The sequence below is a fragment of the Crocuta crocuta genome, unplaced genomic scaffold, assembly GCF_008692635.1.
Source record: "Crocuta crocuta isolate KB4526 unplaced genomic scaffold, BGI_CrCroc_1.0 scaffold45, whole genome shotgun sequence".
Taxonomy (NCBI): Eukaryota; Metazoa; Chordata; class Mammalia; order Carnivora; family Hyaenidae; genus Crocuta; species Crocuta crocuta.
In genome coordinates this window covers 779892-798066 of record NW_027530544.1, presented here as the reverse complement: position 1 = coordinate 798066, position 18175 = coordinate 779892, and the positions used below count along the sequence as shown (strand labels likewise).

Sequence of the window (18175 nt, the reverse complement as noted above, 5' to 3'; positions counted from 1 at the left end):
GTGTATACTTTAAATTTAAGACCACTTACAATAAAATATTTAGCATCGATTATCTTTGTAGTGTTGTGGGATTATTAAATTTTAACAATATTTCATAAAAACCAGAGTTTTTTTTTTACCTTGTAGACACTTTATTGCACATAGGCATCACTATGTAAATCAACTGTGGTAAACCGAAGAATCTGAGAGTTAGGTCAGTTACAACAAAATGCTAAATATGTAATTGAGAATTCCAGATAGGATAAATCAGTGGGTATCTGAGGGATGTATCTGGGAGGAGTAGGGTGTTGGGGGATGGAACATATAGATGGGGGAGGGAAGGGAAGACACCTGCTGAGGAGTGGAGTGGGTGAAGGCACAGGAGCAGGTGGCACATTGATAGTTCTGGTCCCTTTTTAGTCAGTTTCCCCTCTCAACCTGATGGCTTTGAGTGCAGATTCAGTTCACCCTTGCTAGAGCAAATATAATGGGGACAACCCTATCTCACCAAGTTGGTCTAGCAGAATAAGTGTCTGGTACATCAACTCCCAATAAACAGATGCATACAGCTCCTGTCCTGTTCCCCTGAGCCTCTTCCTCTCTTCTAAGTGACCAGTCCTTTAGTCCTCCCTGTCTTCAGGGTCTCAGTTCCAGCCAGAGATAGATGAGTCTGTGTAAGTAGCACACAAGAGGTGAGATCTCAATTTGAGAAGCCCAGATTCTTTCCTTTTCTCTGCACCTGGCAACACTACTTCTAATAATAAAAATGGCACTCCCAACAAGTGAAAATTGGCATGCAAAGATGGTAAATCTCAGAAGAATGTGCAGTCCTTAAAAACATGTAATAAGGGGCACCTGGGTGGCTTAGTCGGTTGGGCGTCTGACTTTCACTTAGATCATGATCTCGTGGTTCGTGGGTTCGAGCCCCGCGTCGGGCTCTGTGCTGACTGCCAGCTCAGAGCCTGGAGCCTGTTTCAGTCTGTGACTCCCTCTCTCTCTGACCCTCCCCTGCTCACGCTGTCTCTCTCTCTCTCTCTCTTTCTCTCCTAGAAATAAATAAAACATTAAAAAAAACGTAATAAAACCAACTAAAGACATAGGACAATACTCATAATATGCTGTTAAATAAATTTAAAAAACAAATTTACCGAACAGTATGTACAGTGGAACCAAGTGGTTTTAAAAATATGACTAGACATGGGGCACCTGGGTGGCTCAGTGGTTAAACATCCAACTCTTGATTTTAGCTCAGGTCATGGTCTCACAATCATGAGATTGAGCCCCTCATCAGTCTCTGTGCTGGGTGTGGAGCTTTAGATTCTCTCCCCACCTCTCCCTGACCCTTCCCCTCTCTCAAAAACAAATAAACTTAAAAAGAAAAAATATTCTCTTTCTCCATCTGCCCTTCCCCTGCACAAGTGTGTGCTCTCCCTCTCTGTCTCTCTCTCTGTCTCTCTCTCTCTCTCTCAAAAAATGAATAGACCCAGAAAAGATGGAGCATTATTAACATCTCCGTGAACTAGACTGGGAAGGGATTACTAGTGTTAGGCCCATAATGTTGAAAACAAACTACCACAGCAACAAGATTACCTGAGACCCAGGGGGATTAAGTGACTTGCCCAGTATCACACAGCTACTAACTGCCAAAGCCTCAGCTGGAATCAGATTTCAGATTCCTGACTCAGTTTTCTTCTACTCGACCATTCTAATCCACTCTTTCCTCAGACTACTGTGTCCCTCATAGGTATATACACTTCAGTAAGGACTTGTTACTTCAAAGTAGCCATATTGACCTGGCCAGAAAGTTATTTAAATGCCATTAGAAAAAAGTTTCGCTTTTGTTTTTGTTTGCTTTAAGAAATGATGTAATAAATTTCTCAAAAGACATCCTCTCTGCTTCCTGAATCCCTCATGGGCAAGTGGTTTGGGCAAGCTGCTGGGAACTTTATGCACACACCCTGTGAAAATGGGCTATTAGAGTTGGTGGGGACTTTGGGAATTACTTAGCCAATGAGGAAGCCAAAGGTCAAGACAGTGAATTGTCTTCATCCCCAGCTGGGCATGGATCTTCCCAAGGACCTCTTTCAGTCTCTATTACCTCACTCTGTAGAATCTATTCTGAAATAATGACATTGTCTTTTAGAGGCTGTCTCAGAAAAAGATCAACCCAACTTCAGTCCTAGTAGAAAGTGGCCAGTCCAGTTCTCTCTTTCCCTAGAATTCTCAGTTAACGTGCCTGTGGCAGGAAGGAGGAATAGCTACGTATTCAGGTATTTGTGTGGAAAATGTGCTAGCTTAATGGATCTAAAGGGAAGTGGGAGGGGCATCTGGGTGGCTCAGTTGGTTAAGTATCTGACTCCTGATTTGGGTGCAGGTCATGATCTTAGGGTCCTGAGATGGAGCCCATAGTCCAGCTCTGCACTGAGCATGGAGCCTGCTTAAGATTCTCTCTCTCCCCTTTTTGCACTGTCTCTCTCAAATAAACAAATAGATAAATAAAATTAATTTTTAAGATGAAGTGGGAGAAGATAGGAGTTAAATGACAAGAGAGATGTGGCTATTTTATATTTGCCATAGTTGTTAAGATTCATTTGAGTTCAGGGTTCAGTTCTCAAGGTGGCTTAATAAAACTGCAGGACTACAGCCTCTTCCATACCACCAGGTTCATTCTTCATATTCAGTGAATGAAAGATTAGCGAATTCAGAGTTCTCTCTGAACCCCTGTTAGATCCCCATTCTGACCCATGTGAACCATCTAGGTGAAAATTTGCTATGGATAGAGATGTCCTAAAGCTCAGGTAGGGAGAGGCTGGGCTGGATCTAAGACCAGAGAGACTTTAGCACCAAGATGGTAGCTGGAACAGTGAGGCTTGATGATTCTCCAAGAAAGGGAATGAGGGGGAAAAACATGAATGATAGCTTTAGGGTACAGTTTCCTAGAGTGTTCTTGGTCAAATATGTAAACATTGTGTGAAATAAAAGTAAACATGTTTGTTAACTGTAGGGCTAATCAGTGCCTTTAATAGCCTAATTTGCATGGTAGAATCTCCAAGAAAAGGACATAGTAAATAAAGTTGAAAAGTAAGACAAATATAATTTCATTCTGTTAATTTTATTTTTTAAAATGTATTTTGAGTGGGGAGGGAGAGAATGCACAACGTTGCGTGTGAATGGGGGAGGGGCAGAGAGGGAGAGAGAGAATCCTAAGCAGGGACCATGCATGAGCGTGGAGTCTGACGCGGAGCTCAAATTCATGAACCCTGAGATCGTGACCTGAGCCGAAATCAAGAGTCGAATACTTAACTTACTGAGCCGCCCAGGTGCCCCCATTATGTTAATTTTCTTATTCTTATTTTTTTCTCCTGGATCTCAAGTTCATGGTACTGTAAATTCTTGATGTTCTGTGATTTATTTATTTGTATTTAGCTGTGATCATCAGGGATACTAATGATGACTAACAGGGATGCTCCTCTGTATTTGCCTTGAAATTTTCAGACTTTGTCACACTGGATTCCCAATAGTTGAAAATAATCAGTACCATCTTACACTTCCCTGGGTCAGGCTTATTGTCATAAATTGCCACCCTTTCTACATGTTGCTGGGTAGCATTAGCATTGGCTGGGGATTGAGACTGGAAGCAGAGCAAAAAGGAGTAGTCAGGTGCAAACAAGCTCTGGGAGGAGGCACATTGCTGCTCCTTGTGAATGATACCAGAATGGACTATCCTTCTTTTGTCTCGTCTGCCTTAAGATCAAGTATCTCTTCTATTTCTCATTTTAATAAAAACATTTTCATTGAGGCATAACTTACATATAATAAAGTTCACAAATCATAAAACTACAACCTGATGAATTCTTACAAATGTTCAACATCCATATAAACATCACCCAGATCAAGACATAGAATATTTCCAGCACACCAGGAGATTCCCTCATGCCTTCTCCAAATTACACCCCCAAATCTGATTCTGATTCCTATCACTCTAGATTAGTTTTGCTTATTCTTTTTAACTTTAGAGCAAGCATGGAGACACTTGTTGCCCTGACGGTTAATGCACCATGATGCAGCCGTTACTCAGTTGCCCCAGCTGTTATACATGTGTATACACATATGTACATGCAGATATAGCGGTATGGCAGCACTGAGCTGAAACTTGTCACAGAATTCTGAATATCTTACCTTATGTGCATCTTATTGTTGAGATGGCAGAGAAACAGAGAATGGATCAGGAAGACAAGCATGCCAAAAGCCTCACACTCTAGATCAAACCAAGTCTGTAAGGCAGGAACTCCTCTTGTCTAAATCACAAGAAGCTAAACAACATGGAGACTGTAGTATTTGGTATTCTACATTAGATCTCAGATGTCTGAATTATCCACTAAATGTGTCATCAAACTGGTGTCATAGGGAGTACATCCTCATTCCTCTAACCTTTAACTGGTGGCTTTGCCACTCTAACTTTCATGAGCCCAACTCGAACCCAGGTTTTGAACTAGTTCCCACTTTTCGCTCCAGGAAGGCATTGCTTATACAGACCTAGCTCAGCAGGTGCCCCCTTCATTTTGGTCTGCTACGACTTTGGTGAACCTTAGTCTTGATGATCCCTGATCCCAGTTCCCCTGGTGTCAATTTTGGTCTCTGATCCCTGATCCAGGATGGGTGTCCCTAATACCAACAACCTGCTCTTCTGGAGCTTGTACAACTGCAGCCCTATGCTTGTCTGGACTCAGGAGATGAGTTGTAGGTCCTGTTTCTATTGGTGGGTTATATCATGCTGACAAATTCTGCAGCTTAATCAAGCCACCACCACTTTTGGGCCATTTAGATCTTAAATGAAACTAGCTGGATTTATCTATAAAATGCATCTGTCTACTTCATATCTGTCTACTTCTCCTTGGTTCGTACCCCCAGTCCAAGCCTTCATTTTCTTTTTTTCTAAGTGTATTTATTTATTTTGAGGGGGGAGGGGCAGAGAGAGAAGGAGAGAGATCATCCCAGGCAGGCTCCACATTGTCAGCACAGAGCCCAGCATTGGGTTTGATCCCACAAACCATGGGATCATGACCTGAGCTGGAATCTAGAGTTGGATGCTTAACTGACTGAGCTACCCAGATGCACCCTCCTCTCCCCCACCCCGCCGCCCGCCATCATTTTCTATGCCTGAATGACAGTCTCCTATCTGGTCTCTCTGTTTTCACTCTTACTCTAAAATAATCAGTTTTTCCCCATTTTTCATATAGCAGTTAATCTTTTAAACACTGAAAGTTATCTTCATCCCCATTTTGTATGGCTTCCCCTTTATTATTTTTAATCACCCAATTTCTTGCCTGTTCCTGCAACACACCAAGTTCTTTGGCCTTGGTGTTACCTCTACTTGGAATCCTTTTCTCCTGGATGCCTCCTTCTCATCCTCTGGTCTGACCTTAAATGTCACTTCCATAGTAAGTCTTTGCTGACTACCCTATCAAAAGTTGCCCTCACACCATTTGTCTAGTATCCCTGTGTGTTTTTTCCTCATAGCGCTTTTATCTATAATCACACACTCTTCAACATGTAATTGTAATTTGCAAATGCAAACATGTGATTGTTTGTGTTTGCTTCTTATGAACTCTCTAGCTCCAAAGCTAGATTGTAACTCCTTGAAGGTAAGGACCTTTCTCTCTTTTTCACAGCTGAATCTTCATTAATTAGCAGTGTCTAAAATTTAGTAGGGGCTCAGTAAATATTTATGATGAATGAATGAGTAGATTTTTCATACCCCCCTTTCCTAGTTCCTACATCCAGTTCATCATGAGATTCTGTAGATTTTGCTCTGAATTAACTCTTGATTTTTTCCACTTCTTTCCAAATCCACCACTACCACCTTGGCTCAAGCTACCATCAACCCCCATGTGGCCTGCTGTAATGGCTTCTCACATTGCACCTATGCCTTCAGTTGTGCTCTCCTCCAATCCATTCTTCTCCTTCCAGTGGGAGTGATCTTTGAATACAGAAATCTAGTCATTTCATGTTCTTGCTTGAATCACTTCATTGGCTTCCTTTGCTGTGAAGGTCAAGCTTGGTTTAGTTCTGCAAGGAATGAGGGTTATACCTGTTTGGTTCACTGTTATATCTCCAGTGAATGGCACAATGCCTTATATATAGTAAATACTCAATAAATATATGTTGAATGAATGAATCTAAGTTAAAAAACAGAATTCCAAATGGTGAAAATAAATCTATAAATTATATATGAATAACATTAGCTCATTATTGATAAGGCACTCTTTCATGTGCCAGAAGTTGCTGATAGTATATACACTGACATCTTTATAACTTACAGAGTCTATAAATTTCAATCTTTGTATTAATAGTAACACCAAAAATACTAGCTAACATGTATTGAGCACTCTTTATGTGCCAGGCTCTACTAGTGCCTGAAATGTAATCCTCCCAACCACCTATTAGGATGGTACAGTTACTATTCCCATTTTTATGGATAAGGTAACTATAGTTTTTAATTTTTCTGGCTCTTTTTAATCCATCATGGGACCTCTTAACTGCTCACAGATTCCCTTAGTTTGTGAAAGACAATGTCAAAAAAACTTCCAGGTAAATAATAAATTGGCCAGATCCTTTTAAAATTCCAAAACAGACACCCCAAACTGAGGTCATTTACTACCCTCTTCCCCTAGGCTACTAGAAAGGAGAAATGCCAATGGTGATGATTCAAACCATGCCCCACCCGTTCCCTTGCCCACACTCAGGTATTGGAAAAATCAGGTAAAGTGATCATGAGGTCAAGGGCAAGGCATCCTTGAAGGGATAAACCTACAGCCCAAAGAAACTAGAAGGGGAGAGAATAGTCCTACCCACTTATGCTTTGATGACGTGGCTGTCCATGGAGTGACTATGTCTATAGAAGGTGTGCCCATCAATAAACAAGATTAATTTGACAAACATACTTAAATAATAGTGCCTTACATTTGTATAGGGCTTGACAGTTTGCAAAAGTGCTTTCATGTCCATGACCTAGTTTGAGTCTCATAATAGCTCATGAGAAGTGGACATTATGAACATCCCATTAAGATGAGCAAACAGAGGATCCTCAAGGGTAAGGATCTGATGGAGGCCCACAGCTCTCAAGGGATACAGTCCTGGCTCAGTTCCGTAGGTTAATGGTTCCCAAGGCTTCTGCCATCCCATGCACACGTTTTTCAGAGACAGCCCCTCGAGGGCAGCTCTTGTTGGAGTTCAGAGCACTTCTAACATGGGTGCCTCTCACAGAGCCAATTTCTGTGCTGTCCAAGAAAACCAATTACACCTGACTTGGCACCAAAATCTTGTCACTCAGCTTAATCATTACCTTATTTACCAGACTTAGGTGGCTCTTAGCAACTTTGACCTATTTACAAAAATCAAATCCTTCCTCAATGGCGGAAACTTTGTCAAAACTGATGATATTCAAAAGAATAGCATATATAGAGAAAGGCCTGGATTATCCACCAACTATTAATGATGGACTTTTAGGTGCTTAAAAACCTTTTAATTTTTGTTCTTTTCTGCATTACTTGAAATCTCTATAATAAGCCATGTTTTGCTTTATTTATTTTTAATGTTTATTTATTTGTTTTTGAGAGAAAGAGAGAGAGGCAGCATACATCTGTGAGTGGAGAAGGGGCAGAGAGAGAGAGAGAGGGATACAGAGCATCCCAAGCAGGCTTTGTACTGTCAGTATAAGCCTGATGCCGGGCTCGAACTCACGAACTGTAAGATCATGACCTAAGCCAAAATCAAGAGTCGGACGTTCAAATGACTGAGACCCTCAGGTCCCCCAGAAGTGTTTTGCTTTAATTAGAAACAACAGAACAGATTTCTTAAAGAAAATGTTGGAAGCAAATATTGCAGGATATTAACAGTAGGTAATTTTGACTTGTAAATATCAATGATTGTCACTTGTGTGGGTGTGTGTTTTCCCACACCCAACTCCCCAACAATCTTTTGGGCAACAAAAGTGTCATGCAATAAGTGGAAAGCCTTTAAGGGGCCTTACTTAAAAGGAGACAACACTTATTTAGCTGTGTACACACCAGTGTGTTGATTTAAAATAATTCAGTAAGACATTGTATGCCTCATCTATAGCCCATCTGTCCAATTGTGCCCTTGGTTTACTCCTGGAGGCAGAAGGCTGCAATCATAGCATGGCTCAGCTTTCTCTTATGTGTGGGCAAAGACTCTTTATTCATCTGTTATTCAGGGTAGTGAGGTAGCCATATTTTGGAGAATAGCCAAGGCAAGGATAAAACTACTGCTTCTGTTCTTCTACCCTCCCCCTTAATGGTCCAGAAAACTCTGGTTTATGTCCTTCCAGTGGCACAGATTAGTCTCTTGGTAATGCATTCCACACTCCTGAGGTTAATAAATGACTCTAAAGAAAAGCAAGTCATTTATCATGGGCTTTTGTGTGACCCTTTGTCCAGTCAATGAAAAAATACTATGCTATGGGTGCTTTCAAACAAGGCGTTGGTCACACTGCCCCAATGCCACGTGTCCAGTTAGGGGACATGTTATTTTCCTTGTTACTTTCATTCCAAGGGCTCCTTAGCAGCCAAGAGAGGTTTTATTTGGCTAATCTCTCACCTTTAGAATCTAGATTGTAAAGCATTTCTGTATAATCTCAGTACAAAGTGAATGAAAACTGAATTTATCTGAATAGTATTATATCTTTCTCTGTGGGGCTAGAGTTGGGACTCAGATGTGTTCTGCATGTGTCATTAGACAATCTTGATGTTCCCAGTCCACTCCCATCCCTCTTGCCTAGTCCACTATCTCTTTGGGGTTTTTGAACATTCTGAACTAAGAGAGAACAGCAAAATTGTGTCTGTATCTTCTTGTCTGAGCCATATAAGTGAGAGATTGGAGAACCTGGTTCTCTTCCAGCTCTGAAATTGCCTGTCCACACCCCCTTCTAAGATACCATAAAGCTACTGCAGACATTCTGAAGAAAGAAAGCTTTTTTTTTTTCTAGAGGCCAGCATAAAGTACAAACTTTAATGAACAAAATGGATATTCTCCATTAAAGATTCTCTAAAGAATCTTCAAGTGGATACTGTAGGTAGAAAAAAAGAGCAGAATCATAAAGTGGAACCAAGAAACCTAAAAGAGCAAATGAAAGAATCTGGCAAATGAAAGATCAGAAGGACAAAGGGATAAGAAAATAGTATACAACAACAACAAAAATGCAGGTACTTCCAAAGGTCATCTTGGAGTTTTCAAAAAGAGAGGATAACATAGGGTCAAGTGTTGAGGAGCTAAATGCGGGTAGACAGTGCACTGATATAGGTCCAGTGTAATTGGCAGAATTTGGTTGAGTGAAACAAGCACATGGAAGAAACAAGAAAGATATCTTTGTGTGGCGGGGCTTATACCTCTTAGAAACCACAGCTGAAATAGTCAAGAACCAGTTTGTGCAAGTCATCTTAAATTATCTTTGACCTCTCTTTGCTATGGTTATCAAATTGACAGTAAAAATGAATGTTGATTTGAGTAATTTAGATAGGTGTTTTTGATACTGGCTTAACAACAGTGCCCAGATAGTAAGGATAAAGATAGAAAGATGTCTGTAATGCCTAAAGGCAATGTATGAGCCATAGGGTCAGGTGACTACTAAAGCAGTGGTTTGCTAACAAGGACCAGGAGGACCAAGAACCTTATATTCAGCCTTGGCCTAGACTTCTTGTGTCACATGATGTCCAGGTATATATATTTCAGTCTTAGAGAAGGGAATCCAGACAAGCTGGCTTATGTCCAGAGAAGGCAGACAGGACAATGAAAGCTTGAAAATGAAGCCATGGGGAGGAAACAATTGTGGGACTGAACTCTGATAGTTTGTCAGGAGAAAAGAACTCTTAGTTGGGACATGATTGGAGTCTTCAGGATGCTGAGAGAGGTCTTAGGTTTTTTTCTCAATGGGACCAAGAATAGGACTGGATGGACAGGGGGAAATTCCAGGGAGGCAGATTTTAATGTGATGTAAGAAAAAAAATTTCTAACTATCAAAACTGTACAGCAAGGTACTAGGTTTTCAATAGCATGAGAAAAGTTTCCTGTTAAAACAATTAAGACTATGCAAGAATGGAACTATAGGCCTCCCAAAGTGAGGGTGTACAAGTATTTAGAAAGAGGCTGGATGACCAGGTGTGAGGGAAGTGGAGGGCCATAGGTGAGTGTGGACAGGGGAAAGGACATACTATCCCTTTCTTTCTTGGAACTTAAAGTACTTTTACTTCTAGCCTCACAAGAGTGGTGAATCACAGGATAATGAAGCAATTTGCTTAAAAATTGTTTGTAGCTAATTTGGGATCAAAACCCTTCATAGGGATATAATTCTCAATGTTTTCTACACACATATACATATGAAGCTGCTTGAGTTTACCTCGAGGCAACATGATACATATATCTAAGGCTTTTCAGATTTTATCGGGTAAATATAGGGATGCTGATTTATATGTTTTAATATGTCAATAAATTGAATCAAATAGTCCTAATGACAAATACATAAAATAAAATAAATGAATGCAGTTACCTAGGTTGACTTTTGGCTAATCACTGTTGCTGTATGGGCCCAGCAAGTGAGGACAATCTCTGTGGTTCCTTCCAGCTCTGCTATGTTATACACTAACTATCAAGGCCAGAGACAGCTTTAAGACATGATGTCCCAGAGAGCCAGCTAGCCCTTGACAGGAAGTTGACTGGCAGCAGGTATGAAAGGGGAATGGAGAACTTGCACTCTTATTATTTATCAGTCGCTGATTTACACCATAGATGAGTATCATAGATGAGTACCCAGTATCAGAAGTATCCTATGATTCCAGTACTACGTGCAGAGTTAGTCTTTGGCTCCCCCTGGCACCTCTGGTGCTGCTTTCCCTCCAGTGGGGCAATGGATCCAAGTTCTTCCTTAACGTGATTCTCCCTGTTCCAACCCTGCCACTTCCACTGGCCATGAGCCCAAGTAAAAGTGTCTCTGGCAGGGACTGCAGCTCCTGAAGTGATGAACATGACTTTAAGGCATGTCCACTTGCAGTACCTTCCCTTTTCTTATCTACTTTAAGAATAAGTCCAGTTTATCTACTTAATAGGAAACTTGCATTAAGTCTGTTTCTTCCTGGGGTGTGGGTTTCTGATTTACCCAGCACTTACTGTCTTACTTGGCAGAGGTCCATATCTACGTGGAGCGGATATTAGCAAAGAATTGTTGCTTAAATGGCCATCCTGTCACTGCCCCTCCTAAAAACTATGCAGGTCTCACTGTCATCCTTTCCCTCCATGTCATTTGTTGGATGCAAATTGAATACTCAACCCCACCTGACTTATTTCTTGTTTGTGTTCTCCCTTCATACTTTCCCATGAGTTCCTTTCATTGTTCTGTTCCAAGTCTCCCATTTCCTCCTCTGTTTCCCTCTTCTTCCATTTCTCCCATGTTTGGAGTGGCCATCTGTCATCCTCCAGGGGTGGTACTCATGGTTACAGTCTCCCTCCTTCCTTCTCAGGCACTTTTCTTTAAAATGTTTATTTATTTTTTGAGAGAGAGACAGAGCACGAGCGGGGCAGAGAGCAGAGAGAGACACACACACAGAATCTGAACCAGGCTCCAGGCTCTGAGCTATCAGCACAGAGCCCGACATGGAGCTCGAACTCACGAACCATGAGATCATGACCCGAGCTAAAGTCAGATGCTCAACCAACTGAGCCACGCAGGTGCCCCTCAGGCACTTTAATAATTTTGTATGACTTGTCTCTGGGTTGTCACTGTTGGGATGTTTTAAGGAGCTAGTATTGGGGCAGTGCTTTTCTTTTTTCTTTCTTTCTTTCTTTTTTCTTCCTTCCTTCCTTCCTTTCTTTCTTAAAACAGAACATTTATCTTGTAGCTAATCACTGAAATCCTTCAGATGAACTGGATGCTGCAACAGCTGCCCTCTTGGATTTAGGTGTTGTTCCTTCACAGAATCCATGCTTGAATCTGTGGTACACAATTTTTAGGTGCCTCATTTGACCAGTCCCAGTGTTATTTTGTCTTTTAGCTTTGGCACTCCAGTTATATTTTCTCTTCTGCTTGGCAAGATAGCCACATTTGCCACAGGTCAACTTCTGAAGGTGGTAGAGCCACAGCGGCGGCACAATGTGTGCATCTTATTGCAACACTTTTTAAATGATAACATCCTCTTTGTCATCTTGTTTCCATGGTGGAGACCAAAAAGAAGACTGTTTTTCAAAGTGTGGTTCTGGGACTTGCAGTATCAGCATCACCTGGGAACTTCCTAGAAATGTAAATATTCTCAGGGTGCTGGGTGGCTCAGTGGGTTAAGTGTCTGACTTCAGCTCAGGTCATGATCTCACAGTTCATGAGTTTGAGCCCCACATTGGGCTCTGCTGTCAACTCAGAGTCTGGAGCCTGCTTTGGATTCTGTGTCTCCCTCTCCTTCTGTCCCTCTCCTGCTCGCAGTCTGTCTGTCTGTCTATCTCTCTCTCCCTCAAAAATAAATAAACAAACAAACAAAAAAAGAAATGCAATTATCAGTCTCCACCCCAGGGATGCTGAGCTGGGTTAGGACCCATTAATGTGTGATTCTGATACCCACTCACTGCATTAGGAGGTGGTTTTGGCTGGGACTCAAAACTACTCAAATCCTGCCTTCAAAATTTCAGAGGAAAGTGTATGTACAGAGAATATTAGCTGGGGCTTTGGCCCTAAACCGTAATGTCAAATTCTACTGGGCTGCATAGAAAATCCTTCTTCTCTACTAGATTAGCCTAAGGAATCTAGACCTAAGGCATATGATTTTGCCTTTTGCTCCAGGGCTAAACTTGAGTTGAACTCTTCCCAATCAAGCATGAGAAAAGTGTATTCCAAAACATAAGGCAACTCAGTGTTAGAGATGCCAAACACTACATGTAATGATGAAATGTTAAAAGTCCTCCTTTCAAAATCAGGAACAAGACAAGGATGCCCCATAATCCTTTCTCTTCACATGTTCCCAGAGGTTTTAGACAATTTAGTAATATAATAGGAAGGTATCAAAAGTATAAGGTTTAGAAAAGAAAAATAAAATTATCATTAATAATAGACATGATAATTTTAGAATCTACATACAAATAATTAAAATTAATAAGAGAATTTAGCAAAGTTGCCAGATATATAGCAGGTAAAAGTCAACTGCATTTCTATTAATTGCCAATTAATTGCCAAGATTTCTTTTTGTAGAAAATTTCACATTACTGAAAAACACTGAAGAAAATCTAAATTAATTGAGATCTCTGTTCACAGATGACTCAATATTGTTATCATGTCAATTCTTCCCAAATTGATCTATAGAAACACTACAATTCTAATAAAAATCTCAACAGATAAGTGTATGTATACACTTGCCATCAGGTGTGTGTATGTGTGTGTGTGTGTGTGTGTGTGCGCGCGCTGTATGCACACACCTTGACAAATTGCTTCTATAACTTATATGGATGAACAAGGGCCTAGAATATTCAGTATTTCTGAAGATGAAGAAAATGGAAGGGAGGCTTACCCTATCAGCTGCCAAAACAATATTATGCTGGAATAATCAAGACAGTTGATAATGGCAAGGAAGACAAATAGCATAGAGCAGAGAACACAGAAAGAGACTCATGAATACACAGAACTTTGATAATTGAGATGATGCTGTATTGGTGGGAGAAAGAGTGGACTGTGCCTAAACATTATTGAGACAACTGGTTAACCACGTGGGGAAAGTGAATTTAGATATCTACTCAGATCATAAACAAAAATCAATTGCAATGGCTTGAAGATTTAAAGGTGATAGGCAAAGGACCGGGGGCAGCAGAGTCCTACATCCCCACCTCTGTCCCCACCCCTACCCATATCCATACCCCCACTTCACCTGCTGCTATGAAACTCAACTCACTCCAGGTTTCCAGGTAGGCAGATGTACTGTTGAATCTCAAACAGAGTTGTGGAGTCTTTTAAAACAAAAGCAAATCCTGCAATCATGTTGCAACTCAATACAATGTGAATTCACTTTTAAAATGTGTTCTTCTCTGCCATTTTTAAGACAAGATTTCCATTAACAAGGCATTCTATTTTCTATTATTCAAAGTTTATTGTTCACACACAAAAAATAGAAGAAAACATAGAATGCCTTATAACTCCAAGTATGGAAAGATTTCTTAAACGAGTTTTAAAAAGCGCAAATAATAAAAGATGACAAATTCAATTACATTAAACTAAGAACTGTTAATAAAAAGATTCTTTAAAAAAAGATACTAAAAGGGAAAAGACAGGCAGCAAACATGAAGGGGGTAGTTGTAGCAATGTAACTGAAAAAGGAGTAGTATCCAGAATACAGCATTCCTATTGAAAGAAAAATAGAAGCCTCTCAATGGAAAAGCAATGGGCAAAAGACATGAACGGGCATTTCAGAGAACTATGAATAAACAAAGAAACACATACACATTGGTAATCAAATTAAAAGCACAAACATTTGGTAGCAACTCAATTGTTGGCAAGGATGTAGATAAATGGGAACTGTCATACACTAATGATGGAAGTTTTAATTGGTAAAATCACTTTGGAGATTCATGTCACATTGTCTAGTAAACATGAAGATGTGCATACTCTAAGCCTAGCACTTTTACTCCTAGGTAGAATGCCCTAGAGACTCTTGCATATGCCAAGGAGTCATGTACAAAACTGTTTATAACAACATTTTAAAAATATCATCAGAAAATTTCATATACCAATTGCTGATCGACAGGAGAATAGATAAGCTTTGGTAAACTCATACAGTGAAATTCTGTACAGCAGTAAAAATGGATGAACCACAGCTAGAGTCATTAATATGGATTATTTAACAAATACAATATTTTATAAATGCACATTAAAGAATGCAAACAGCATGATTCTATTTGTACAAAATTCAAAAAAAGCAAATTAAACAATATTGTTTAGGGATACAGGTGTTTCTGATATAATATATCCATTTTTAGAACCACTCTCATTCTTCAAAACTATGCATTAATAGTAACAGAAATTATGGACTATTTTCCTTATGGAAATATTTATAGATAACTCTGTAAACAGAATATTAATAAAACCAATAAAAAATTAGTATAATTATAAGACATATTACATTTTTAATAAGTATGTATGTCTGCAAATATTAGAATTGATCTTATAGAAAAGAGGAAGATAGCTTCTTAGAAGAAGGCTTAAGGAAGGTTGAAGAAGATGGTTTAGGGCAAAGATCCTTAGGCTGAAGATCAGGAAGATCTGTGTAACAAGTACTTCCCAGACGGGATATGAGGCTAAAATAAGCCAAGAGAAGAACTTGGGATGGGTAAGTTTTATGTACATAAATTCACAGTTTGCTGCCTTCAGCTGTGTTAGTATACTTTGTAATTAGCTACTACTCCTTAGAAACACAGAACATTTATGTGTGGAGAAAAATATTATATAAACAATGTGATTTTTGTGTATATTGACACAACTCCCTTACTCATTGCATTAAAGTAACACAAGTTGTAGCATAATGAACTGAACATACATATTTCATAAAACTATAAAGTAAAGGAATGTGAAATACCAATTTGGCCATTGTTATCTCTTTGGAGAAAGGAACAGGATAGGCTTGATTCGAGGCACAGAGGGGTTCTAAAGAATTAATTTTCTTAAGTTGATTATGGGTACGCAAGTATCCACATTATTATTATTCTTTAATATTCATATATGTATATCATATATCTCTAGTATGAATATTTCATAATAAGTCAAGCAATGTTTGATATTTTCATTGTAAAATGTTAGGAAAATATAAAAGGAAAAATAAAAAATTGAAGTTAGTTATGTAATTTACTAGGAAAAGAAACTAAGTGATTTTTGGTTTAAAAACAAGAATTGCTACCTGTAAAATATACAAGCAATGTACAAAAGTATAAAGAAGAAATCAAAAGAAACAGAAAACTAAAAATCACCCATAAGCCCGTCAACAAGAGACCTCCTTTTGATGACTGTATATACACATACATTTATAAGTTTATAGAAATGGGATCATGTCATAAAGTATGGTCTGCAACACAGTTTTTTCATTAAACAATATGTATTTACTTCCATACATATGTAATAATCATATTTAATGACTTCATAGTGATTAATGGTATATCTGAGTCAAACCTTATATAACCAATAATCTATTGCTGGGTATTTAAGATATTTCTTATTTTTTTTACTAGTACAAACAATATTTCAATTAACATATTTTCAAATACTTCTTAACACTTGTCTAATTATATTATTATTATTTTTCCTAAAGGTGGAAATACTGCGTAATGAGCTTTTTTGTTTGTTTTTAATCAAGGATAATTTGCTCTTTTCAAATATTACTTTTTTAAAAAAACAATATATACATTTTTTTTAAATACAAGGAGTGCTAACTGCTGTTTTGTTTTAGCAAGTTACTTTCTAAGGTTAAACTATTCCTTATACAATTGATTTTTATGCTCTAAAGAAAAAGCATGAATTAGAAAGCTCCATATCCCCCTCAGGGAGCCTGAGTGGTGGAACTTGTTTTTAAAATATCTGAAAAAACACTTCAGAGAAGGTCCAAATCAAAGGCTGAAATGATTAGACTAAGGATTCCCAGGTGAATGGAAAGTATAAATAGATGAGAGACAGATAGGTGGACTCTCTAGAAGCAGAAATGGGGACTTGAAAGGGGTCAATGAAGGAAGCCAGCAGGGAGATGATCAAAGTGATGAGAGCAAAAGGAAAAGCTGAGGAAGAATGGGAGGCACTTTCCAAAGACACCTGGAGACCTGAAAGAAGGGGAGGCAATGTGGTGAGTTGTAGGAGATGGATGAGTCAGCTGCACGAGGCAGCTGGGAGGTAATCAGGTCAAGAAACCAAAGTGCACTGAGTCAGAGAAAAACTAATGAAAACCTACATTAAAGAAGCCAAGAAGATGAAACTCAAATATCAGTAGAAATGGTTGTTTGTGGAGGAAGTAATAAATATAAAAAGGAGCACTGGTAAATATGAACAGCATTCATAGATCTTATAATTTTAAAAAAGTGTGACATTTTCTTCACAGTGTGAGTGGAGGGTAAGGAGAGGTGGCTACTACTCTAGAGGAAAAATAAGGGCTGTCAGTGTTCCCACAACCAGGTAGCAGAGGGAGGAGAGACATTTAGTTAGTTTAGACCAGGAAAAGAATTTGGATCAAACAAGCTATGAATTTGTTACCTGAACCACAGGCTACAAAATACCAGACAAGAGCTTAGTTTCATGCAGACATTTCCAACACATATGATCAGCTTCCCAGCTTAGCCTCACAGGTGGGTGGGCAAAAAGAACAATCCAAGAAATCTTTGCATAAAAACACTAACAGAGGGAATGCCCAAGATGGAGTGCAAAGATTCTACATCTTCAAATAACACACAGACATTTTTCCAGTTAAAGAAGAAAAGTAAGTTTTAAAAAGCTTCAATGTCAATTTAAAAGGTGCACAATAAAAACAATAAAAGAAAGTAAAAATTAGCCTTAAATCTATCCCCTTAATCTCACAACTCTTCACATTTTTGATATATACTATATATCTGTGTCTCTTGCTCTGTATCATTTTTCTTTGAATCCATTTTGTAGTATCTGTTTTTACAAAAATGGGTATAATCTGAAATCCTATAGTAGTTACTATATCCTGAACACATATCTATGCCACTGAATATTCTTTTTCCAAATAATTTATAATGACTACTTGGTACTTCATTACCTCTCTCTATCATACTTATTTCCCTCTGTTGGACATGCAACCTATTTAAAATTTTCATATTATGAATATTGCCTCCCTGAACTCCCTTAGGGTTAAATCTTTGCACTTATTAATGATTATTTCCTTAGCATAAATTCAGGCATGGGAATTTTAGATTAAAGGATAAGAACATTTAAAAAGCTTATAATATGCATTGCCAAATTGCCTTCCAATAAGGGTGTTTCCATTTATACCATCATGGCAGTATATGAGAGAGATTTTGGCAAAATCATCATATTTTGTGAAGAATAGAACAACCTCCCAGAAACTAAGTTTTGAGTATGGGCTTTGGCATTATGTGACATTCATTATTTGAATCTAGGCTGTTCCACTTACTTACTGGCCATGAGACCTCAGGCAAG

The 18175-nt window shown here is 38.9% G+C and overlaps 1 pseudogene; it reads right to left on the bottom strand.

Annotated features, from left to right (window-relative positions):
- Positions 1-11892: 11892 nt before the first annotated feature.
- Positions 11893-12191, bottom strand: LOC144234311 (large ribosomal subunit protein eL37-like; annotated as a pseudogene).
- Positions 12192-18175: the final 5984 nt, after the last annotated feature.